The sequence below is a fragment of the Arachis ipaensis genome, chromosome B9 (genome assembly GCF_059453495.1).
Source record: "Arachis ipaensis isolate K30076 ecotype BB chromosome B9, ASM5945349v1, whole genome shotgun sequence".
NCBI lineage: Eukaryota > Viridiplantae > Streptophyta > Magnoliopsida > Fabales > Fabaceae > Arachis > Arachis ipaensis.
The window spans coordinates 86317622-86342833 of NC_142444.1; the positions used below are offsets into that span (position 1 = coordinate 86317622).

General features: G+C 38.9%; 1 non-coding gene across 1 annotated transcript; it reads left to right on the forward strand.

Moving 5' to 3' along the window:
• The first annotated feature begins 275 nt into the window (after window positions 1-275).
• LOC148545323 (small nucleolar RNA R71) lies at window positions 276-382 on the forward strand. Its single transcript, XR_015901012.1, has one exon. It is a non-coding gene; the product is annotated as a small nucleolar RNA R71 (small nucleolar RNA).
• The last annotated feature ends 24830 nt before the right edge of the window (window positions 383-25212 follow it).

The window sequence follows — 25212 nt, forward strand, 5'->3', positions numbered from 1 at the left end:
TCATCTCCATCTTCTTGGTGAGGTCAGCCAACTGCTGGGTAATGAGCTTGTTTTGGGCCAACAGAGCATCTACATTGTTTAGCTCCATTACTCCTCTTGTGTTCCCTCTTTCGGAAGCATAGAAGTAGTCGTTCTCTGCTACTGTTTCAATAACATCTATGGCTTCCTCAATAGTCTTCTTCTGGTTCAAAGATCCTCCGGATGAATGGTCTACGGCCTTCTTTGACTCATAAGAGAGTCCTTCATAGAAAATGTGCAGCTGCACCCATTCGTTGAACATATCTGGTGGGCACCTCCTTGTTAGGTCTTTAAACCTCTCCCATGCTTCATATAGAGTCTCACCATCTTGTTGCCTAAAAGTTTGGACCTCAGCTCTCAGCCTATTGATTCATTGAGGAGGGTAAAATCTTGCTAAGAATTTGTTCACCACGTCTTCCCAAGTTGTCAAGCTTTCCGTTGGGAAAGATTCCAGCCACTTGGCTGCTTTGTCCCTAAGTGAGAATGGAAATAGGAGCAGTCTATAAGCGTCAGGGTGAACACCATTAGACTTCACTGTGTCACATATTCTCAGGAAAGTGGTCAAATGTTGATTGGGGTCTTCTTGAACACCTCCTCCAAACGAACAGTTATTCTGAACAAGGGTGATGAGCTGTGGTTTAAGTTCAAAGTTGTTGGCATGGATTGTTGGCTTTTGGATGCTACTTCCATAATTGCCTGGGTTTGGATTGATGTAAGAGCCCAAAACTCTTCTATCCTCCCCAGCATGATTTGCTCTACCTCCTCCCCCATGGTTGTGATCCTCTTCTTCATGATGGTTTTCCATGTTGTCTTCCATGTTTGTTTCAAAGAATTCCTCTTCTTCCTCAGCACCAACCACTTTCTTTCCTCTTGCCTCCCTCCTTAATCTAAGGAAGGTCCTCTTAGGTTTAGAATCGAAGGAAGTTGAAGCCCCACTTCTTCTCCCTGTCATACAACCATCAAGTGCAAGCAAGAAAAGATAGGTGCAGAAAGTATTTGTGTCAGAATTACTGTTAGTTGTGGGTGATGCAATATATCAAACAGTTAGTGGGTTAGCAAACAGAATTGAAAATAACAAAGAAAAACAAAACAGTAGAGGGGGAAGGGAAGAAGTTCAACTAAAACAAAAAGTAAATCACTCAAATAGAAAATGAAATTCACAAAAATAAAAATGCTCAATCTAGTGATCTTCCAATTTAATCATTGTTGATGCACAATCAATCTCCGGCAACGGCGCCATAAACTTGATGCGGGTGGAAATTTGTCTCTCAACAAATCTCCTTTCGGCAAGTGTACCGAATTTGTCGTCAAGTAAAAACTTACAATAGAGTGAGGTCGAATCCCACAGGGATTGATTGATCAAGCAACTTTAATTAGAAGAACGTTCTAGTTGAGCGAATCCAGAATTTGGGATGAGAGTTGCAGAAAATAAAATGGCGGGAATGTAAATAACAGAAAAGTAAATGCTAGAATTAAAGGACTGGAAGTAAATGACTGAAATTAAATTGCAGAATTTTAAATGGGAATGGGGGATTTGCTCATAAAAGTAAATGGCAGAAATTAAAGAGAATGGATAGATCAGAGATGGGGAGTTCATTGGGCTTAGGAGATGTTGCAATTCTCCAGATCAAGTTCATTTTCATCTCTTCCTCAATCAATGCACTCATTGATCTCCTTGGCAATCTTAAGTGATTGAATTATAATTTCTTGCAATTCAATCTCTCAAATCTTGATCAATAGCCAATTCCTTGGTCAATTGCTCATGAGAAGAGATGAAGTATGGTCACTGATTATACCACATGCATTTCCCAAATCAAGTATTGAGAGGGTTATAGTCACATACCCATCCAAACCCAATTTGGTCCAGCATGAGAAAGCAATTCTAGCTTGATCTCTTCATTCCTCTTTCAAGGTTCAAAAGAGATCCAAGTTTGAATAGCTTCTCTTCCAAGATAACTACTCAATTAGATGAAGATCGAAAGCTTTCAAATAAAATCAAGAGAAAAGATAGAAGAAGAATAATGAAAATTAGTATTGATCCATCAAATTACAACAGAGCTCCCTAACCCAATGAAAGGGGTTTAGTTGTTCATAGCTCTTGAAAATGAAAATAAAGATGGACAATACATCATAGAACTAGAAATTGCAGAGAAAGTAAAATACAGAGAGTAATTCTCTTTTTCCAACTTTCCGAACTCCCCTTTTAACAATTCAAAGCTACTCCTATATATACTACTCTTCTCAGCTTCTAGTTTGCTCTTCAAGTCTTGGGCCTTTGGATCTTGAGCTTGAAGTAGTTCTTTTCTTCATTTGGGCTTGGCTTTACTTGCAGAGAGAAAGTGCTAAGTGGGCAGAGACTTTAGCTCAGGGCGTTAAGGGTGTTAACATTTGGTGAAAGTATAAGTTCGAGAACGTTAGTGACACTTAACATTTTCACTAACGTTCCAATGTACCCCTTTGCCTCACATTAGAGCCCACGTTAACTAGGTTAACGTGGCTTCTAACGTGGCCTTGCCAACCTTCGAGAGCGTTAGTGACACTCAACATTGTCACTAACGTTCCAGTGTGCCCCTTTTTGCTTCACGTTAAAGCCCACGTTAACTAGGTTAACGTGGCTTCTAACGTGGCCTTGCCAAACTTCGAGAACGTTAGTGACACTCAACATTGTCACTAACGTTCCAATGTGCCCCTAGATCTCACGTTAGAGTCCACGTTAACTAGGTTAGCGTTGTTTCTAACGTGGCCATTTTTAGCCATCCCAACGTTAGTGACAATGTTGAGTGTCACTAACGTTGGCTCATCATTCATTCTTCATCGTTAGCTTCCACGTTAACTAAGTTAACATGGAAGTTAACGTGGCTCCTTGGGGGTTGTGTGGTTGCTTCCAACGTTAGTGACGATGTTGAGTGTCACTAACGTTGTCGACAACTCTCACTTCTTACGTTAGCTCCCACGTTAACCAAGTTAACGTGGAAGTTAACGTTGTGTGTTGCATCCTTAGGCCAACGTTAGTGACAATGTTGAATGTCACTAACGTTGGTTTCTCTTCCCCCTTTAACGTTAGAGGCCACGTTAACTAGGTTAACGTGGGCTCTAACGTGGCCACTCATGTGTGTTTGCCAACGTTAGTGACAATGTTAAGTGTCACTAACGTTGGCTCAACTTCCCTTCTCCACGTTAGAGTGCACGTTAACTTAGTTAATGTGACTCTTAACGTGGGCAATGATGGCTTTGAGAGTGTTATTGGCAATCACTTTTCTCATTAACCTTGCAAGTTACCTCCCTTTCCTTGCTTCCTTTGGTCCTGAAATCAAGCAACAGAGTGCTTCAAAGTTCTAGTCCAAGTCATAGGTATTGCAGCATACAATTTGTCACTAAATTCATGCAAAATCCTCATGAAATAATGTAAAATGCACAATGTATGCTTGAATCAAGGTGTAGGTGAATATTTACCCAAAACTAGCTTATTTCCTAAAGAAATGCATGAAACTACCCTAAAAACAGTAAAGAAAAGGTCAGTGAAACTGGCCAAGATGCTCTGGCATCAATTAGAAACAAGGATTACCCTGTAAAGGACTGACCAATCCCTAAGGCAGCCAATTGGGCTAGTGGAGAAAACCCTTGGCAAGGTTGGAGAGTTATTCCTCCCAGTAGACTCTGTGATACTTGACAATGGAGAATACACAAATAACTCCCTTATTGAGGTTGAGAGAGGGGAAATGGTGCCAAGGTTAAAAGAGGACTGGATGGTGTTCTAGGTTTTTAAACCTCAACTATCCCCTGACAAGGTAGGTACTTTCATACAATATTCAGTATCTCAACCTTCTCCCTTGATTCAAACTAATTTAATCTCCTCTAACACTAAATGTAAGTTTGGTGTTAGATGTACACTATCCACCAAGGAGGAAGGCCCTAAGAGGAAGATGCCTAGGGGATGAAAGAATAAAAATGTCCCTACTGAAGGCTTCTCACCAGGGATGAGGGTAGTATTCACTGCAAGCCTAATCCTGTCTCATGCAGTAAACAAGATCCTGTCTCCTGAGCATATTAAACTGATCTAAGATATCACAGGAAGGAAGCTCCCAGTCAGAAGTAAGGATTTAATCCTCTATAACTATCTTCCTCCTTGAAGGAGCTTTCCGTCAAGCTAATGACGATAAAGAAGTGCTTGTTAGGAGGCAACCCAACCATGAGTAGGGTACTATTGCTTTTATTTCTTTTGTTTATCTTTATTTGTTTTCATTTTAGTTGATTTCCATAGTTTTCCCTTTTGTTTTTTAATGTTTGTGATCATGTATAGCACTTAGAACAATGACAGAAGTATGCAGAACTGAAAATAGGACACCCTGGAGTAACCCCCTGATGACTTGCATCATCTACCCATCTTTCTTGCATAAAGAAGACCATAAAAGAGCATAAATCTCATTTGATCAGTACAATTCATGCATTATTTGATGAATATTATGGTACACTACTTTGCGATGAGTTGTGCTGAATTTCAGGTGAGAAAAGCATCAAAAATGAAGTAGAAGACAAACAAGAAGCTAGGCGTGTGAAACTGGCGTGACACTTGAAGCAAACGCCACAAAAACGCACTGGCGTGGCACGCCAGGAGCTGGGCGTGGCACGCTAGTACTAAAGACCAGAGAAGAGATTCAAAGCATGCATATGGGCGTGGCACGCCAGAGACTGGGCGTGGCACGCTGATACAAAATTCCAGAGAGCTACAATGGAGGACACAAAAGGGGCGTGGCACGCCAAGCTGCGCGTGGCACGCCTGACTCATCAAGCACTATGGGCGTGCCACTTGAGCTCGAAGGCGTGGCACGCCAGACCCTGGGCATGGCATGCCAGACCCTGGGCGTGCCACGCTAGTTCAACTTTCCAGAGAAGCTTAGCCAAGCATAAAGCAAGGGCGTGGCATGCCAAGGTTGAGAGAGGGACGAGCGTGCCACTTGAAGGAGTAGGCGTGGCACGCCAAGCTGGAAATGAAGAGCACGTGACACGCCAGAGGCACGCCAGCCACACGCCAGCTAAGAAGTCATGCTTATTGAGTGTTTTCTTTTCCCTCCAAAATGTAATTTTCCTTTTACACTTTTGTAATTCTTTTATTTTAATAGGAGTAGTATAAATACCCCCAAGAAGTACTGAAGAAGGGGGTTAAGCAGTCAGTTTTAGATCCACTTTTACACTTTACTTTTGAGTACCTTTTGAGCTCTGAGTAGCTAACTTCCCTCTCATTGAGAGAGGGAGCTCTGTTGTACTTGATGGATGAATGATAGTGAAATCCTTCTTCTCTTCATCTTCTCTTTGATTTGCTAGAAGGAAGTTCGTTCTTAATGCTTAGTGTTCAATTATCTTGGGAAAGAGATTGAATGCAATTGGGTTTCATGGGAACCTTGGGAAAGGAAACATGAAACCATGCTTGAAATCCCTTCTCACACTAGAGTAGAATCTGGTTTTGGTGTTTGGATATGTGACATATAATCCTCCCTCTACTTGGACCTATGATGGTGTATGGTATAATCAGGGACCAAGCATATCTCTCTTCATGAGCAATTAGACCAAGGAATTGGCTATTGATCAAGATCTGAGAGATTGAGTCACCAAGGGATTGGGGCTCAATCAATCATGATTGCCAAGAGGTCAATGAGTTGCATGATTGAAGAGGATATAAGCTAGACTTGATCCAAAGAGACAACATCTCCCAATCTCAATGAATTTCCCCATTCTTATCTATCCATTTCTTTATAGCTTAATTTTACATTCAGCAATTCCCCATTCCCATTTACATTTACATTCAAGTCATTTATGATTCTGCACTTTACTTTCTGCCATTTATATTTCTGCACTTTATTGCTTTTCTTTATATTCTAGTTATTTACATTTATGTCATTTACAATTCTGCACTCTACAATCCTATTGATCTGCTTGACTAATTCATCAATCGATTAAAACTGCTCGAATTTGCCACTCTCTGTGGATACGATCCCACTCCACTGTGGGTTATTACTTGACGATAATTTTGGTGCACTTGCCAAAAAGACTAATTCACTAATTTTGAATGGGGTGTGATTCGAATCATCAAGTTTTATGGCGCCATTGCCGGGGATTGGCTTAAATTTGACAGTGATTAAATCAATTGGAGAACTAGATTAAGCAATTTAAATTCCTCGTTATTTTATTTTATTTAGCACCTTTTATTTTCCTTTATTTTGAGTTCTGTTTCTTTCTTCTTTGAGTATTTTTTTTATATACATATTTCCACTCTTCTAACTGTTTGATTGATTGCACCACTCACACTAACATCCACTTTAACAAGAGTAATTTTTTCATTCATTTTCTTTCTTTCTTTTTGCCTTGTTGGTTGTATGATAGGTAGAAGAAACAGTGCTTCAACTTCTTTTGATTCTGAACCTGAGAGAACCTTCCTTAGATTAAAGAGGGAAGTAAGAGGGAAAAGAGTTGTTGGTGTTGAGGAAGAGGAAGAGTATTTTGAAACAAACATGGAGGAGAACATGGAGAATCATCATGAAGAAGAAGCTCACAACCATGTCAGAGAAGGTCCAGTAAATCATGATGGGCAAGAGAGGAGAGTCTTAGGCTCCTACATCAACCCAAATCCAGGAAATTGTGGCAGCAGCATCTTAAAGCCAACAATTCTTGCCAACAATTTTGAGCTGAAACCTCAGCTCATCACACTCGTTCAGAACAATTGCTCATATGGAGGAAGTGCCCAAGAAGACCCTTATCAACATCTCAGCACATTCTTGAGGATATGTGATACTGTAAAGTCCAACGGGGTACACCCCGACATCTACAAACTATTCTTGTTCCCTTTCTCACACAGAGATAAGGCAGCAAAGTGGTTGGAATCATTCCCCAAGGATAGCCTAACTACATGGGAGTAGGTCGTGAACAGATTCCATGCAAGATTTTACCCTCCACAAAGAATCATTGATGCCAAGGCATCTTGGCCAGTTTCACTGACCTTTTCTTTACTATTCTTAGGGTAGTTTCATGCATTTCTTTAGGAAATAAGCTAGTTTTGGGTAGATATTCACTTACACCTTGATTCAAGCATACATTGTGCATTTTACATTATTTCATGAGGATTTTGCATGAATTTAGTGACAAATTGTATGCTGCATTACCCATGACTTGGACTAAAACTTTGATGCACTCTGTTGCTTGATTTCAGGACTAAAGAAAGCAAGGAAAGGGAGGTAACTTACAAGGTTAATGAGAAAAGTGATTGCCAATAACACTCTCAAAGCCATCATTGCCCACGTTAAGAGTCACGTTAACTAAGTTAACGTGCACTCTAACGTGGAGAAGGGAAGTTGAGCCAACGTTAGTGACACTTAACATTGTCACTAACGTTGGCAAACACTCATGAGTGGCCATGTTAGAGCCCACGTTAACCTAGTTAACGTGGCCTCTAACGTTAAAGGGGGAAGAGAAGCCAACGTTAGTGACATTCAATATTGTCACTAACGTTGGCCTAAGGATGCAACACACCACGTTAACTCCCACGTTAACTTGGTTAACGTGGGAGCTAACGTGAGAAGTGAGAGTTGTCGACAACGTTAGTGACACTCAACATTGTCACTAACGTTGGAAGCAACCACACAACCCCCCAAGGAGCCACGTTAACTTCCACGTTAACTTAGTTAACGTGGAAGCTAACGATGAGGAATGAATGATGAGCCAACGTTAGTGACACTCAACATTGTCACTAACGTTGGGATGGCTAAGAATGGCCACGTTAGAAGCCACGTTAACCTAGTTAACGTGGACTCTAATGTGAGATCTAGGGGCACATTGGAACGTTAGTGACAATGTTGAGTGTCACTAACGTTCTCGAAGTTTGGCAAGGCCACGTTAGAAGCCACGTTAACCTAGTTAACGTGGGCTTTAACGTGAAGCAAATAGGGGCACACTGGAACGTTAGTGACAATGTTGAGTGTCACTAACGTTCTCGAAGTTTGGCAAGGCCACGTTAGAAGCCACGTTAACCTAGTTAACATGGGCTCTAACGTGAGGCAAAGGGGTACATTGGAACGTTAGTGAAAATGTTAAGTGTCACTAATGTTCTCGAACTTATACTTTCAATAAATGTTAACACCCCTAACGCCCTGAGCTAAAGTCTCTGCCCACTTAGCACTTTCTCTCTGCAAGTAAAGCCAAGCCCAAATGAAGAAAAGAACTGCTTCAAACTCAAGATCCAAAGGCCCAAGACTTGAAGAGCAAACTAGAAGCTGAGAAGAGTAGTATATATAGGAGTAGCTTTGAATTGTTAAAAGGGGAGTTCGGAAAGTTGGAAAAAGAGAATTACTCTCTGTATTTTACTTTCTCTGCAATTTCTAGTTCTATGATGTATTGTCCATCTTTATTTTCATTTTCAAGAGCTATGAACAACTAAACCCCTTTCATTGGGTTAGGGAGCTCTGTTGTAATTTGATGGATCAATAATAATTTTCATTATTCTTCTTCTATCTTTTCTCTTGATTTTACTTGAAAGCTTTCGATCTTCATCCCATTGAGTAGTTATCTTGGAAGAGAAGCTATTCAAACTTGGATCTCTTTTGAACCTTGAAAGAGGAATGAAGAGATCAAGCTAGAAATGCTTTCTCATGCTGGACCAAATTGGTTTTCAAGTGTAGTTTCATTTTTAACCACCTCATTCTTCATTGAAAGTTCACTTGATGCAGTAGCCTCCTCATCTTGCTCTTCCACTTTATCCTTCACATCCATCAATTGGTCTTCATCCTTACTGTTTGATGGTTCTAAGTTTTTCCTTATGTTCTCCAGGTGCTCATTCGTCCTCTGACGGATGATTTCTTCCATTTTCCAGGCTTTCATTGTCTCCTCCTCATATTTTTTGAACATGGACTCAAGCTCTGAAAGCCTTGAGTGGTTCATGGAAGTTTGTGTGGGTGGTGAGTTTTGAAAGGGGCTTTCGGTTGAAGTATGGTCAAGTGATGATATCTTTGGATGAATATCATATGGAGCACTAGAATTCCCTTCCCAGCCACCATTAGAATCATGGCTTGCATCATTTTGTGGTGGAGGGAAATATCCCATATGATTTTCTTTCTCATCTTGTGGTTCTGAAGCATAGCTCCATGAATTGGAGTGCCCAGAATTTGAAGTTTCTTGGTGATATTCCCAACCACCATTAGAGATTGGTGATGGTGGGTGATATCCCATAAAATTTTGTTTGACCATAAGATGAGTTGAACTCCATTTGTATTTTGTAAACATCAATGAAATTTGAAATTCATGTCATAGAGAAAGAATTTCTTAGTGAGGCAATAACTCAAACACCTTGGTTTCAATTTAAAACAGAAAACAAAAATAAAGAAAATGCTTGATCTAGACTTTTCACCCACTTAATCATTGTTGATCTAAATCAATCCCCGGCAACGGCGCCAAAAACATGATGTGCGGAAAACGATCCGACACAAAACTCACCGGCAAGTGCACCGGGTCGCATCAAGTAATAAAACTCACGTGAGTGAGGTCGATCCCACAGGGATTGATGGATCAAGCAACTTTAGTGGATGATTAGTTTAGTCAAGCTAACATTTGAGTGATAATTGATGCAGCAGAAAGTAAATGACAAGGAAAATTAAAGTGCAGAAAGTAGATTGGACAGTAACTTAAAGAACAAGAAAGTAAAATAGCTGAAACTTAAATTGCAAGAAATGTAAATTGCATTAAATGTAAAGGGGAGTGGGTGCTGGAAATTAAAGAGAGCAATAGATCAAAGCTTAGAGAAAATTTAACTTGCAGGAAAAGTAAATCAGATCATGAACAGAAATGTAAAAATGCAGAGCACTTGCAGAAGAATTAAATTGCTTGAAAGTAAATTGAATTCAGTGAGAACAGAAAGCAATGAGAATCAAAGATCAAAATCAAGTTCAATGTAAATTAGATTGTAAACTTGCAGCAAAGGAACTTGTAGTAGAGGAGAAATTAAAATTGCAGAAGAAGAAAACAGAGAGAATTCTCAAGGTGAGATTGAAACAGAATTTCTTCAATTCTCAACCCAAGATTCAAAACAAAAAGAAAAACTAAAGAGAGAGAGAGTTCTGTATTCCTAATGCTCCCTAGTGGAGCTCGCTTCCCCCAATAAAATGAAACAGATGCCTATTTATAGGCATTTTTACAAAATAAAAATGAAATTCAAAACAAATTACAATTGAAATGAAATTTCTATTCTAACTATCTCTTGTGCCTTTGAGTGGTGTCAATTGGGCCCTTGCTCTTGATGGAATTGGGTTGACAAAAGCCTCTGTTGATTGCTCTTGGAGTTGGAGAGAAACCCATTGTGAACCGGGCCATGAATCATAAAAGTTTGAGTAAAAGTTTGAGTAAAAGTTTTAGGCAAACTTTTACTCAAACTTTTTATACCAGCTGCCCTTATTTGCTGCTACCAACGTTTGGGCTAAAGTTTGAGGTCAAACTTTTAGCCAAACGTTGGGCCTTCTTGCATGCATGTTGGGGTACTACTTTATCTGCTTGTCAACGTTGCAGATTTTATGCCCACTATAGACTATTATATATGGTTAGAAAGCGCTGAATGTCAGCTTTCTAACCCAATTGGAATCACCTCAATTGGACATCTACAACTCAAGTTATGCTCATTTGAAGAGGACAAGGTCGCTGGCCTTGGTGTGCAGCGTTTGAGGTAAAGTTTGCCTCAAACGTGGTCGAAAACGCCAGTTCTGGAGGCTCAAACATATTGTCTACCCCATACTATTATATATTGTTGGAAAGCCCTGAATGTCTACTTTCCAATGCCGTTGGAAGCGCATCATTTGGAGCTCTAAAGCTCGAGTTATACTCCGTCGAAGGTGCAGAGGTCAGTTGGCCTCACTGCAGGTTGCCACCATGTTCATTTATGCTCATTGCGGGGCAGTTTTCTCCCTCAATTTTAGTGTCCACCATGCAGTGCCATATATGTTTAGAAAGCTCTCGATTCCTACTTTCCATTGCTTTTTGAATCACCTCATTTGGAGCTCTGTAGCTCAAGTTATTCTTGTTGGAAGTATACCCCTTCAGGCTGTGAGGCGCCAACGTTTGCCAAAAAGATTGAGGCAAACGTTGGCGCAAGCTTTTTCCTCCAGGGTGTTTGTTTTGTGATGCCAACGTTTGCCAAAAAGTTTGAGGCAAACGTTGGCTCAAGCTTTTCTCCCAAAAGTTTGAGCTAAAGTTTGAGGCAAACTTTAGCTCAAGCTTTTTGTCCTCTCTTGCTCTTTGTTTTGAGCCACGCTTTTCTTCCTTTGGGCCACGCTTCTCTTCCTTGATTTGGTCATCGGTCACGCTTTTAGAAGCGTGGCCTAAGCCTCCAAAGTGTGCTCCAACTTCAAAGTGTGCCCAAAATTCCTCTTTTCTTCTTTTTAGCTTATTTTGTGCTCTTTTTGCTTCTTTTTCTTCTTATTTCCTACAAAGTTTATCAAATCAAAAGATCAAAGAAATATACCATTTAAGCACCAAAGAATGAAATATTTAAGCACTAATCATAAATTTCTTGTATGAAAAAGCATAGAAAAATATGACATGGTGACATGTCATCACAACACCAAACTTAAACCTTGCTTGTCCCCAAGCAAGAAAAGAATCATGCAATAAAGATTGACAATCCAAGGCAAGAAGAGTAGCAACTCAATGTTCATGGTAAGCTAGTTTTCTAAGCATGCTATAATCACAAAAGAAATGTAAATGATTGATGCTTCCATCTAGCTCAATTTATGAAATCTTTCTCTTATATTTCTTCCTTGAAACAAGCTTTTGATTTTCTTATTTAGCTTCTCCTTTTGGGTGCTTTTGCCCCATGAGTTGATAACAAAGCTACGACTTCTAAATGCTTTGTTTTCAAGTATTACCACTTGATACATAAGCACCACAAGCATTTGATTAGAGGACTTCATTAAGCTCATTTTTTTCTTTTCTTTTCTTGACTCTCTAATCATTGATGCTCAGAGCCTTGAGCTTTGAGGGAGTGCTTTTGCACTTTGAGCCTAACCTTGACTTCTAAGTGTTTTGTTTTCAAGCATTTGGCTTGATACATAAACACCACAAGCACTTAACAAATAAATTGCCATTGGTACTCAGAGCCTTCAGCTTTCTCATTCTTTCCCTTTTTCTTTTCTTGCTCTTTTTTGCTTTTTCTTTCAAGGTTTTCATGATTTTCAAAAGATTTCACAAAATGTCCTAGATGAAAACTTCAATTAAATAAAATCCAATGCAATTAAGCAACAATCAAACATACTAGCTTTCCAATACTTTTATGCACATGCTAAAATCTTCTTTAATGCCTTGTTTGTTTATGATCATGATACTTTGTTGCTTTTGAATTCACAAAACTCAAGTTGGTAATCATAATGACACAACACCATGTTGCAAATCAAGATTCAAGTTATGCTTTATTCATACACACATGTAAACAGAAAGGATGAAGACAATCATGCAATTTAAGTGCTGGAAATAAATGAGAGGAAAAGGAACTCTACAACCTTGTAGTTAATCTTTCGTCATTGTTGTCCTTTTTTCCTCTATTCTTCCTCTTTCCCTTGCCAACTCAGAATGCTTGCTCATCCTCAAGAAACGATTAGAATAATGGCTATGGGGCTAAGATTGATCATGAATGTCTTACACAATGAAATGTTAGCAATACATGTGTTTCAAACAAGCAAAATTAAAGATAACAATCAAGGCACAAGAGACAGAGGCATTATTATTGCATATATAAGAAGGTGTGCACAATACATTGCATAAAGAATAAGTGGCACACCAAACTTAGTGTGACACTTTCACTTAGAATTAATGCAAGTATCTTGTAAGGATTAGAACCAAATTTTGTTGCATAGCAACACCAAACTTAGAATGCAACCACATGTCAATTTATTTGAACTAAAACTAAACAAAAGAAACTGTTATATGTTAAATACAATCACCAAATGAAGAGTCTGTTATGAATAAGGATGTCTTGGTGATGTATTAACAGAAACAGTTAATGAAGGAAAGCATTAAAAACAAGTAAATAAATGAAACAAAGAGAAAACAAAAATTATCCAACTAAGAAGAAAAATAACACTGTAAAAGGCAATATGATTATGCAGACAAGTGATGTTGCTGGATTGATTTGCATAGAAAAATAGGTGGCACACCTGGTGCACGAAATTGTGTTCCATGTTCTTTGTACTCGTGTGAGAGTAACAATATATAATTGTATTGAATCCTCATTGTGGCTCTTATGTGTGGACATAACTCCGTTCAACTAACCAGCAAGTGCACTGGGTCGTCCAAGTAATACCTTACGTGAGTAAGGGTCGAATCCCACGGAGATTGTTGGTATGAAGCAAGCTATGGTCACCTTGTAAATCTCAGTCAGGCGGATATAAAAATAATTATGGAGTTTTCGAATAATAAATAAAAGAATATGGATAGAGGTACTTATGTAAATCATTGGTAGGAATTTCAGATAAGCGAATGGAGATGCTTTTCGTTCCTCTGAACCTCTGCTTTCCTGCTATCTTCATCCAATCAGTCTTACTCCTTTCCATGGCTGGCTTTATGTGATACATCACCACTGTCAATGGCTACTTTCGGTCATCTCACGGGAAAATGATCCAATGCCCTGTCACGGCACGGCTAATCGTCTGGAGGCATCACCCTTGTCAATGGCTTCATCTTATCCTCTCAGTGAATAATATGCTCACGCACCCTGTCACGACACGGCTATTCATCTGTCGGTTCTCGATCATGCTGGAATAGGATTTACTATCCTTTTGCGTCTGTCACTAACGCCCAGCACTCGCGAGTTAGGAGCTCGTCACAGTCATTCAATCATTGAATCCTACTCGGAATACCACAGACAAGGTTTAGACCTTCCGGATTCTCTTGAATGCCGCCATCATTCTAGCTTACGCCACGAAGATTCTAGTTAGGAGATCTAAGAGATACTCATTCTAGCTTAATTCATGTAGAACAGAAGTGTTTGTCAGGCACGCGTTCATAAGGGAGAAGGATGATGAGCGTCACACATAATCATCACCTTCATCACGTTCTTGGGTGCGAATGGATATCTTAGAAGAGAAATAAGAAGAATTGAATAGAAAACAGTAGTACTTTGCATTAATCTTTGAGGAACAGCAGAGCTCCACACCTTAATCTATGTAGTGTGGAAACTCTACCGTATGAAAATACATAAGTGAAGGTCCAGGCATGGCCGAGATGGCCAGCCCCCTAAAACGTGATCAATAGTCTCCTAAGATGAACAATGGAATAAAACTGAGACCAAAGATGCCTAATACAATAGTAAAAGGTCCTATTTATAATAGACTAGTCACTAGGGTTTACATGAGTAAGTAATTGATGCATAAATCCACTTCCGGGGCCCACTTGGTATGTGTTTGGGCTGAGCCTGAGTGTTGCACGTGCAGAGGCCATTTGTGGAGTTGAACGCCAGTTTCTGTGCCAGTTTGGGCGTTCAACTCTGGTTTTGGATCTTTTTCTGGCACTGGACGCCAGATTTGGGCAGAAGGCTGGCGTTGAACGCCAGTTTATGTCGTCAATTCTTGGCCAAAGTATGGACTATTATATCTTTCTGGAAAGCCCTGGATGTCTACTTTCCAACGCAATTGGAAGCGCGCCATTTTGAGTTCTGTAGCTCCAGAAAATCCACTTTGAGTGCAGGGAGGTCAAAATCCAACAGTATCAGCAGTCCTTTTTCAACCTCTGAATCTGATTTCTGCTCAAGTCCCTCAATTTCAGCCAGAAAATACCTGAAATCACAGAAAAATACACAAACTCATAGTGAAGTCCAGAAATGTGAATTTAACACAAAATCTATTAAAAACATCCCTAAAAGTAACTAGATCCTACTAAAAACATACTAAAAACAATGTCAAAAAGCGTATAAATTATCCGCTCATCACAACACCAAACTTAAATTGTTGCTTGTCCCCAAGCAACTGAAAATCAAAATAGGATAAAAAGAATAGAATATACTATAAATTCCAAACTATCAATGAAACAGAGCTTCAATCATATGAGCGGGACTTATAGCTTTTTGCCTCTTGAATAGTTTTGGCATCTCACTTTATCCATTGAGGTTCAGAATGATTGGCATCTATAGGAACTTCAGATTTCGAATAGTGTTATTGACTCTCTTAGTTCAGTATGATGATTCTTGAACATAGCTTCTTTATGAGTCTTGGCCGTGGCCCTAAGCACTTTGTTTTCCAGTATTACCACCGGATACATAAATGCCACAGACACATAATTGGGTGAACCTTTTCAGATTGTGACTCAGCTTTGCTAAAGTCCCCAATTAGAGGTGTCCAGGGTTCTTAAGCACACTCTTTTTTTTTTTTGCTTTGGACCTTGACTTTAACCGCTCAGTCTCAAGTTTTCACTTGACACCTACACGCCACAAGCACATGGTTAGGGACAGCTTGGTTTAGCCGCTTAGACCAGGATTTTATTCCTTTAGGCCCTCCTATCCACTGATGCTCAAAGCCTTGGGATCCTTTTTAATTGCCCTTGCCTTTTGGTTTTAAGGGTTATTGGCTTTTTGCTCTTGCCTCTTGGTTTTAAGAGCTTTGGCTTTTTCTGCTTGCTTTTTCTTTTTCTTTCTATTTATTTATTTATTTTTTTTTTCTGCAAGCTTTGTTCTTTGCTGCTTTTTCTTGCTTCAAGAATCATTTTTATGATTTTTCAGATTATCAAATAACATGTCTCCTAGTCATCATTCTTTCAAGAGCCAACATATTTAACATTCTTAAACAACAACTTCAAAAGACATATGCACTGTTCAAGCATACATTCAGAAAACAAGAAGCATTGTCACCACATCAATATAATTAAACTAAGTTCAAGGATAAATTCGAAATTTATGTACTTCTTGTTCTTTTAAATTAAAACAATTTTTATTTAAGAGAGGCGATGGATTCATAGGACATTCATAACTTTAAGACAAAGTTACTACTACTAATGATCATGTAATGAAGACACAAACATAGATAAGCACATAACATAGAAAACGAAAAACAGAGAAAGTAAGAACAAGGAATGAGTCCACCTTAGTGATGTCCTTGAGCTCTTCTATGTCTCTTCCTTGTCTTTGCTGCTCCTCCTTCATTGCTTTTAGATCTTCTCTGATTTCATGAAGGATGATGGAGTGCTCTTGATGTTCCACCCTTAGTTGCTTCCAATAATTGTGTGGAAGAAAATGTATCCTCTGAGGTATCTCAGGGATCTCTTGATTTGCAGTCAAATGTTCTACCACTGAGCTATAGACCCTTGATGGAAGCTTTTGTCTTCCCTTTCCTCTTTCTAGAGGCTTCTCTGGCCTTAGGTGCCATCAATGGTTATGGAAAAAAACAAAAAAGCTATGCTTTTACCACACCAAACTTAGAATGTTGCTCGCCCTCGAGCAAAAGAAGAAAGAATAGTAGAAGAAGAGGATATGGAGGAGATGGATGGCTGTGTGTATTCGGCCATATGGGTGGGATTGGGTGGGGAAGAGATGTTGAATTTTTGAAGGTAAGTGGGTGTATGGGTGTGAGTGGTAAATGGAAGACAGAAGGGATGAGTGTTTATTGGGAATAGATGATGATTGAGAAGAGGGAAGAGAGTGAGTGAAGGTAGGTGGGGATCCTGTGGGGTCCACAGATCCTGAGGTGATCCTGTGAGGTCCACAGATCTTGAGGTGTCAAGGCATTTACATCCCTGCACCAAGTTAGGCATGCAAAATGCCCTTGCACACAACTCTGGGCGTTCAGCGCCAGGTTGGTGCCCATTTTGGGCGTTCAACGCCCATTTGCTGCCATTTCTGGCATTGAACGCCAGAACCATGCTTGTTCTGGGCGTTCAGCGCCAGGATGCTCCCATTCTGGGCGTTCAGCGCCAGAACTATGCTCTGTTCTGGCGTTTGAACGCCAGACAGATGCTCTTCTAGGGTGTGATTTTTCTTCTGTTGTTTTTTATTCCGTTTTTGAATTTTTTGTTTATTTTGTGACTCCACATGATCATGAACCTAAGAAAACATGAAAAACAATAAAAATAAGAATTAGATAAACATTGGGTTGCCTCCCAACAAGCGCTTCTTTAATGTCAATAGCTTGACAGTGGGCTCTCATGGAGCCTCACAGATGTGCAGAGCTTTGTTGAGACTCTCCAACACCAAACTTAGAGTTTGGATATGAGAGTTCAACACCAAACTTAGAGTTTGGTTGTGGCCTCCCAACACCAAACTTAGAGTTTGACTGTGGGGGCTCTGGTTGACTCTGCTTGGAGAGAAGCTTTTTCTGCTTCCTCCCCATGGTTGCAGAGGGAGATCCTTGAGTTTTAAACACAAGGGAGTTCTCATTCCATTGAAGGACTATTTCACCTCTGTCAACATCAATCACAGCTCTTGCTGTGGCCAGGAAAGGTCTTCCTAGGATGATGGATTCATCCTCTTCCTTTCCAGTATCCAGGACTATGAAATCAGCAGGGATGTAAAGGCCCTCAACCTTTACTAACACGTCGTCTACTTGTCCATAAGCCTGTCTTCTTGAGCTGTCTGCCATCTCTAATGAGATTTTAGCAGCTTGCACCTCATGGATTCCCAGTTTCTCTATTACAGAGAGGGGCATGAGGTTTATTCCTGAACCAAGGTCACACAGAGCCTTAAAGATCATGGTGCCTATGGTACAGGATATTATGAACTTTCCAGGATCCTGTCTCTTCTGAGGCAATGTCAGTTGATCCAGATCACTTAGTTCATTGATGAACAAGGGAGGTTCAACTTCCCAAGCATCAATGCCAAATAATTTGGCGTTCAGCTTCATGATTGCACCAAGAAACTTGGCAGTTTGCTCTTCAGTGACATCCTCATTCTCTTCAGAAGAGGAATACTCATCAGAGCTCATGAAGGGCATAAGGAGGTCCAATGGAATCTCTATGGTCTCTAGATGAGCCTCAGAGTCCTTTGGTTCCCCAGAGGGAATCTCCTTATTGATCACTAGACGTCCCAGGAGGTCCTCCTCCTTGGGATTCACGTCCTCTCCTCTCCTCAGAGGTTCGGCCATGGCGCTTATGTCAATGGCCTTGCACTCTCCTTTTGGGTTCTCTTCTGTATTGCTTGGGAGAGTACTAGGAGGGATTTCAGTGATCCTTTTACTCAGCTGGCCCACTTGTGCTTCCAGATTTCTAATGGAATACCTTGTTTCATTCATGAAACTTACAGTGGCCTTAGATAGATCAGAGACTAGATTTGCTAAATTAGAAGCATTTTGTTCAGAGTTCTCTGTCTGTTGCTGAGTTGATGATGGAAAAGGTTTGCTATTGCTAAACCTGTTTCTTCCACCATTATTAAAGCCTTGTTGAGGCTTTTGATCCTTCCATGAGAAATTTGGATGATTTCTCCATGTTGAGTTATAGGTGTTTCCATAAGGTTCACCTAAGTAATTTACCTCTGCTATTGCAGGGTTCTCAGGATCATAAGCTTCTTCTTCAGAAGATGCCTCTTGAGTACTGTTGGATGCAGCTTGCATTCCATGCAGACTCTGAGAAATCATATTGACTTGCTGAGTCAATATTTTATTCTGAGCCAATATGGCATTCAGAGTATCAACCTCAAGAACTCCCTTCTTCATAGGCGTCCCATTATTCACAGGATTCCTTTCAGGAGTGTACATGAACTGGTTATTAGCAACCATGTTAATGAGTTCTTGAGCTTCTGCAGGCGTTTTCTTTAGGTGAATGGATCCGCCTGCAGAAGTGTCCAATGACATCTTAGATAACTCAGACAGACCATCATAGAATATATCCAGGATGGTCCATTCTGAAAGCATGTCAGAGGGACACTTTTTGGTCAACTGTTTGTATCTTTCCCAAGCTTCATAGAGAGATTCACCTTTTTTTTGTTTGAAGGTTTGAACATCCGCTCTAAGCTTGCTCAGCTTTTGAGGAGGAAAGTACTTGGCTAAGAAAGCTGTGACCAGCTTATCCCAAGAGTTCAGGCTGTTTTTTGGTTGAGAATCCAACCATAATCTAGCTCTGTCTCTTACAGCAAAAGGGAAAAGCATGAGCCTGTAGACTTCAGGATCTACTCCATTAGTCTTAACAGTATCACATATCTGCAAGAATTCAGTTAAGAACTGAAAAGGATCTTCAGATGGAAGTCCATGAAACTTGCAGTTCTGCTGCATCAGAGAAACTAATTGAGGTTTCAGCTCAAAGTTGTTTGCTCCAATGGCAGGAATGGAGATGCTTCTTCCATGTAAATTGGAATTAGGTGCAGTAAAGTCACCAAGCATTCTCCTTTCATTATTATTATTTTCGCCTGCCATCTCCTCTGCCTGTTCGAAAATTTCTGAAAGGTTATCTCTGGATTGTTGTATTTTAGCTTTTCTTAATTTTCTCTTCAGAGTTCTTTCAGGTTCTGGATCTGCTTCCACAAGAATGTTCTTATCCTTGCTCCTGCTCATATGACAAGGAAGAATGGCCAGAAAAATGATAATAATAATAGAGATCCTTTATACCACAGTATAGGGATCCCTTTGTAAGTAGAAGAAGAGGAGGAGATAAAGGATGTGATGTAAAGGAAGAAACACAACTGTGAGGATTGGAATGTGAGATGAGATGTTAGGATATGAATGAATAAATAGAATGAGATGGGGGAGGAATAATTTTCGAAAATTATTTTGAAAAAGAGTTAGTGATTTTTGAAAATAGTTTTTGAAAAAGGTTAGTATTTTTTTCGAAATTTTTTTTTTTAAAATAAAAAAATAATTAGTTAATAAAAAAGAAATTTTTGAAAAAGAGGGAAGATATTTTCGAAAATTGAGAGAGAGAGAGTTAGTTAGGTGGTTTTGAAAAAGATAAGAAACAAACAAAAAGTTAGTTAGTTAGTTGAAACAAATTTTGAAAAGATAAGAAGTTAGGAAGTTAGAAAAGATATTTTGAAAAGATATTTTTGAAAAAGAAGGAAGATATTTTCGAAAATGAGAGAGAGAGAGTTAGTTAGGAGGTTTTGAAAAAGTTAAGAAACAAACAAAAAGTTAGTTAGTTAGTTGAAACAAATTTTGAAAATATAGGAAGTTGGGAAGTTAGAGAAGATATTTTGAAATCAAATTTTGAAAAAGATAAGATAAGAAGATATATATTTTTTTTTTTTTTTGAAAAAGATATGATAGAAATTAGTTTTTGAAAAAGATTTGATTTTTAAAATCACAATTAATGACTTGATTCATAAGAAATCACAAGATATGATTCTAGAACTTAAAGTTTGAATCTTTCTTAACAAGCAAGTAACAAACTTCAAATTTTTGAATCAAAACATTAATTGTTTATGTTATTTTCGAAAATTTAATACAAAAATAAGAAAAAGATTTTTGAAAAATATTTTTGGAATTTTCGAAAATAACTTAAGAATTTTGAAAAAGATTTGATTTTTGAAAAAGATTTTGAAAAAGATAAGATTTTCAAATTGAAAATTTGATTTGACTCATAAGAAACAATTTGATTTTAAAAATTTTTGAAAAAGTCAATCCAAATTTTCGAATTTGAGGAGAGAAAAAGGGAAAGATATTTTTTTGATTTTTGAATTTTTATGATGCAAGAGAAAAAAACACTAAAAGGATGCAATGCATGAAATTTTTAGATCAAAACAATGAATGCATGCATGAATGCTATGAATGTCAAGATGAACACCAAGAACACTATGAACATCAAAAACATATTTTTGAAAAATTTTTAATGCAAAGAAAACATGCAAGACACCAAACTTAGAATTCTTTAATGCTTACGCACTAAGAATTCAAGAATGCATATGATAAACATGAAAAGACACAAAACAAAAAATCATCAAGATCAAACAAGAAGACTTACCAAGAACAACTTGAAGATCATGAAGAACACTATGAATGCATGAATTTTCGAAATATGCAAGATGCATATGCAAGTGACACCAAACTTATAATGTGACTCAAGATTTAAACAAGAAACATGAAATATTTTTGATTTTTTTTTATTTTATGATTTTTTTGGATTTTTAACTTATATTTTTCGAAAATTATTTAGAAAAAAGAAAAATAAGGATTCCAAAATTTTTAATATGAATTCCAGGAATCTTATGCTCTTTAGTCTAAAGCTCCAATCAAAGGGTCAGGCATGGCTTAATAGCCAGCCAAGCTTTAGTATGCAATTACATCCATTGAGGTGATTAGTTGAAGACCAATCCCAAAGGGGTTTGGATATGGCTTTACAGCCAGACAGGATTCAACATGTTACCAAGAAACACTAGAATTCATTCTTAAAAATTTTGAAGCCATAGAATAATTTATTTTTGAAAACAATTTTTTTATTTATTTTTTTTTTCGAAACAGATGAGAAATTTTTGAAAAATTTTTGAAAAGAAAATAAAAAGAAAATTACCTAATCTGAGCAACAAGATGAACCGTCAATTGTCCAAACTCAAACAATCTCCGGCAACGGCGCCAAAAACTTGGTGCACGAAATTGTGTTCCATGTTCTTTGTACTCGTGTGAGAGTAACAATATATAATTGTATTGAATCCTCATTGTGGCTCTTATGTGTGGACACAACTCCGTTCAACTAACCAGCAAGTGCACTGGGTCGTCCAAGTAATACCTTACGTGAGTAAGGGTCGAATCCCACGGAGATTGTTGGTATGAAGCAAGCTATGGTCACCTTGTAAATCTCAGTCAGGCGGATATAAAAATAATTATGGAGTTTTCGAATAATAAATAAAAGAATATGGATAGAGGTACTTATGTAAATCATTGGTAGGAATTTCAGATAAGCGAATGGAGATGCTTTTCGTTCCTCTGAACCTCTGCTTTCCTGCTATCTTCATCCAATCAGTCTTACTCCTTTCCATGGCTGGCTTTATGTGATACATCACCACTGTCAATGGCTACTTTTGGTCATCTCACGGGAAAATGATCCAATGCCCTGTCACGGCACGGCTAATCGTCTGGAGGCATCACCCTTGTCAATGGCTTCATCTTATCCTCTCAGTGAATAATATGCTCACGCACCCTGTCACGGCACGGATATTCATCTGTCGGTTCTCGATCATGCTGGAATAGGATTTACTATCCTTTTGCGTCTGTCACTAATGCCCAGCACTCGCGAGTTAGGAGCTCGTCACAGTCATTCAATCATTGAATCCTACTCGGAATACCACAGACAAGGTTTAGACCTTCCGGATTCTCTTGAATGCCGCCATCATTCTAGCTTACGCCACGAAGATTCTGGTTAGGAGATCTAAGAGATACTCATTCTAGCTTAATTCATGTAGAACAGAAGTGTTTGTCAGGCACGCGTTCATAAGGGAGAAGGATGATGAGCGTCACACATAATCATCACCTTCATCACGTTCTTGGGTGCGAATGGATATCTTAGAAGAGAAATAAGAAGAATTGAATAGAAAACAGTAGTACTTTGCATTAATCTTTGAGGAACAGCAGAGCTCCACACCTTAATCTATGTAGTGTGGAAACTCTACCGTATGAAAATACATAAGTGAAGGTCCAGGCATGGCCGAGATGGCCAGCCCCCTAAAACGTGATCAATAGTCTCCTAAGATGAACAATGGAATAAAACTGAGACCAAAGATGCCTAATACAATAGTAAAAGGTCCTATTTATAATAGACTAGTCACTAGGGTTTACATGAGTAAGTAATTGATGCATAAATCCACTTCCGGGGCCCACTTGGTATGTGTTTGGGCTGAGCCTGAGTGTTGCACGTGCAGAGGCCATTTGTGGAGTTGAACGCCAGTTTCTGTGCCAGTTTGGGCGTTCAACTGTGGTTTTGGATCTTTCTCTGGCGCTGGACGCCAGATTTGGGCAGAAGGCTGGCGTTGAACGCCAGTTTACGTCGTCAATTCTTGGCCAAAGTATAGACTATTATATATTTCTGGAAAGCCCTGGATGTCTACTTTCCAACTCAATTGGAAGCGCGCCATTTCGAGTTCTGTAGCTCCAGAAAATCCACTTTGTGTGCAGGGAGGTCAGAATCCAACAGCATCAGCAGTCCTTTTTCAACCTCTAAATCTGATTTCTGCTCAAGTCCCTCAATTTCAGCCAGAAAATACCTGAAATCATAGAAAAACACACAAACTCATAGTGAAGTCCAGAAATGTGAATTTAACACAAAATCTATTAAAAACATCCCTAAAAGTAACTAGATCCTACTAAAAACATACTAAAAACAATGTCAAAAAGCGTATAAATTATCCGCTCATCAACACCAAACATAGAATCTTGGTGTGTCACTTTCATGTAAAATTGATGCAATCATCCATGAAGATGGAAAACAGTTTGTTGTAGGGCAACACCAAACTTAGAATGTAACCATATGCCAATTTATTGAAATTTAAACAAAGCAAGGAAAAGAAATGTACCTACTGTCTACCTGTTCTTTACTTTCTTCCTCTTCTTCCAATTTGTTAAGAGAAATGACTTCAAAGGAGGAGAAGATTCAGCTATTACCCCCTGTCTTGGTCTCTCCTCAGCAAGCTTTCTTTTGCAATTGGCTTGATTGATCTTGCTTGCTGGATAAGGAACAGGATTGCTTGGAGTTGACCTTCTTTTCTTCATGAATATTGTCTTTTGTAGCTTGGTCACAATCCTCTTCTTGGTGCTTTTGTTAATTGCCTTCACTTACTTGAATTTACGACTTGGTTGTTGTGTGATTATTGGAGTTTTGTCTTCATCAAGAGTCTCTTGCAATGGTGGTTCTGTGGATTCTTCCTTCATGTACTTCTCTGCTTCACTTGAGTTTGGAATTCTTTGGTTATCTTTCTCACTTTCTTGCTCTTCCACTTCCTCCCTTGCACCCAACATTTGACTTAATAGCTTTTTCATTGAGGAGGTTTGTTGCTCTTCCCAATATTTCTTCATCTCTTCTTCATATTTTTCAATCACAGATTCAATTGTCGAGAGTTTTTGGTTCAGGGAAATTTGTGAGAGTTGTGATTCTTCATGTTCCTTTGTCATCTCAAGTGTAGTTTCATTTTTAACCACCTCATTCTTCATTGAAAGTTCACTTGATGCAGTAGCCTCCTCATCTTGCTCTTCCACTTTATCCTTCACATCCATCAATTGGTCTTCATCCTTACTGTTTGATGGTTCTAAGTTTTTCCTTATGTTCTCCAGGTGCTCATTCGTCCTCTGACGGATGATTTCTTCCCTTTTCCAGGCTTTCATTGTCTCCTCCTCATATTTTTTGAACATGGACTCAAGCTCTGAAAGCCTTGAGTGGTTCATGGAAGTTTGTGTGGGTGGTGAGTTTTGAAAGGGGCTTTCGGTTGAAGTATGGTCAAGTGATGATATCTTTGGATGAATATCATATGGAGCACTAGAATTCCCTTCCCAGCCACCATTAGAATCATGACTTGCATCATTTTGTGGTGGAGGGAAATATCCCATATGATTTTCTTTCTCATCTTGTGGTTCTGAAGCATAGCTCCATGAATTGGAGTGCCCAGAATTTGAAGTTTCTTGGTGATATTCCCAACCACCATTAGAGATTGGTGATGGTGGGTGATATCCCATAAAATTTTGTTTGACCATAAGATGAGTTGAACTCCATTTGTATTTTGTAAACATCAATGAAATTTGAAATTCATGTCATAGAGAAAGAATTTCTTAGTGAGGCAATAACTCAAACACCTTGGTTTCAATTTAAAACAGAAAACAAAAATAAAGAAAATGCTTGATCTAGACTTCTCACCCACTTAATCATTGTTGATCTAAATCAATCCCCGGCAACGGCGCCAAAAACATGATGTGCGGAAAACGATCCGACACAAAACTCACCGGCAAGTGCACCGGGTCGCATCAAGTAATAAAACTCACGTGAGTGAGGTCGATCCCACAGGGATTGATGGATCAAGCAACTTTAGTGGATGATTAGTTTAGTCAAGCTAACATTTGAGTGATAATTGATGCAGCAGAAAGTAAATGACAAGGAAAATTAAAGTGCAGAAAGTAGATTGGACAGTAACTTAAAGAACAAGAAAGTAAAATAGCTGAAACTTAAATTGCAAGAAATGTAAATTGCATTAAATGTAAAGGGGAGTGGGTGCTGGAAATTAAAGAGAGCAATAGATCAAAGCTTAGAGAAAATTTAACTTGCAGGAAAAGTAAATCAGATCATGAACAG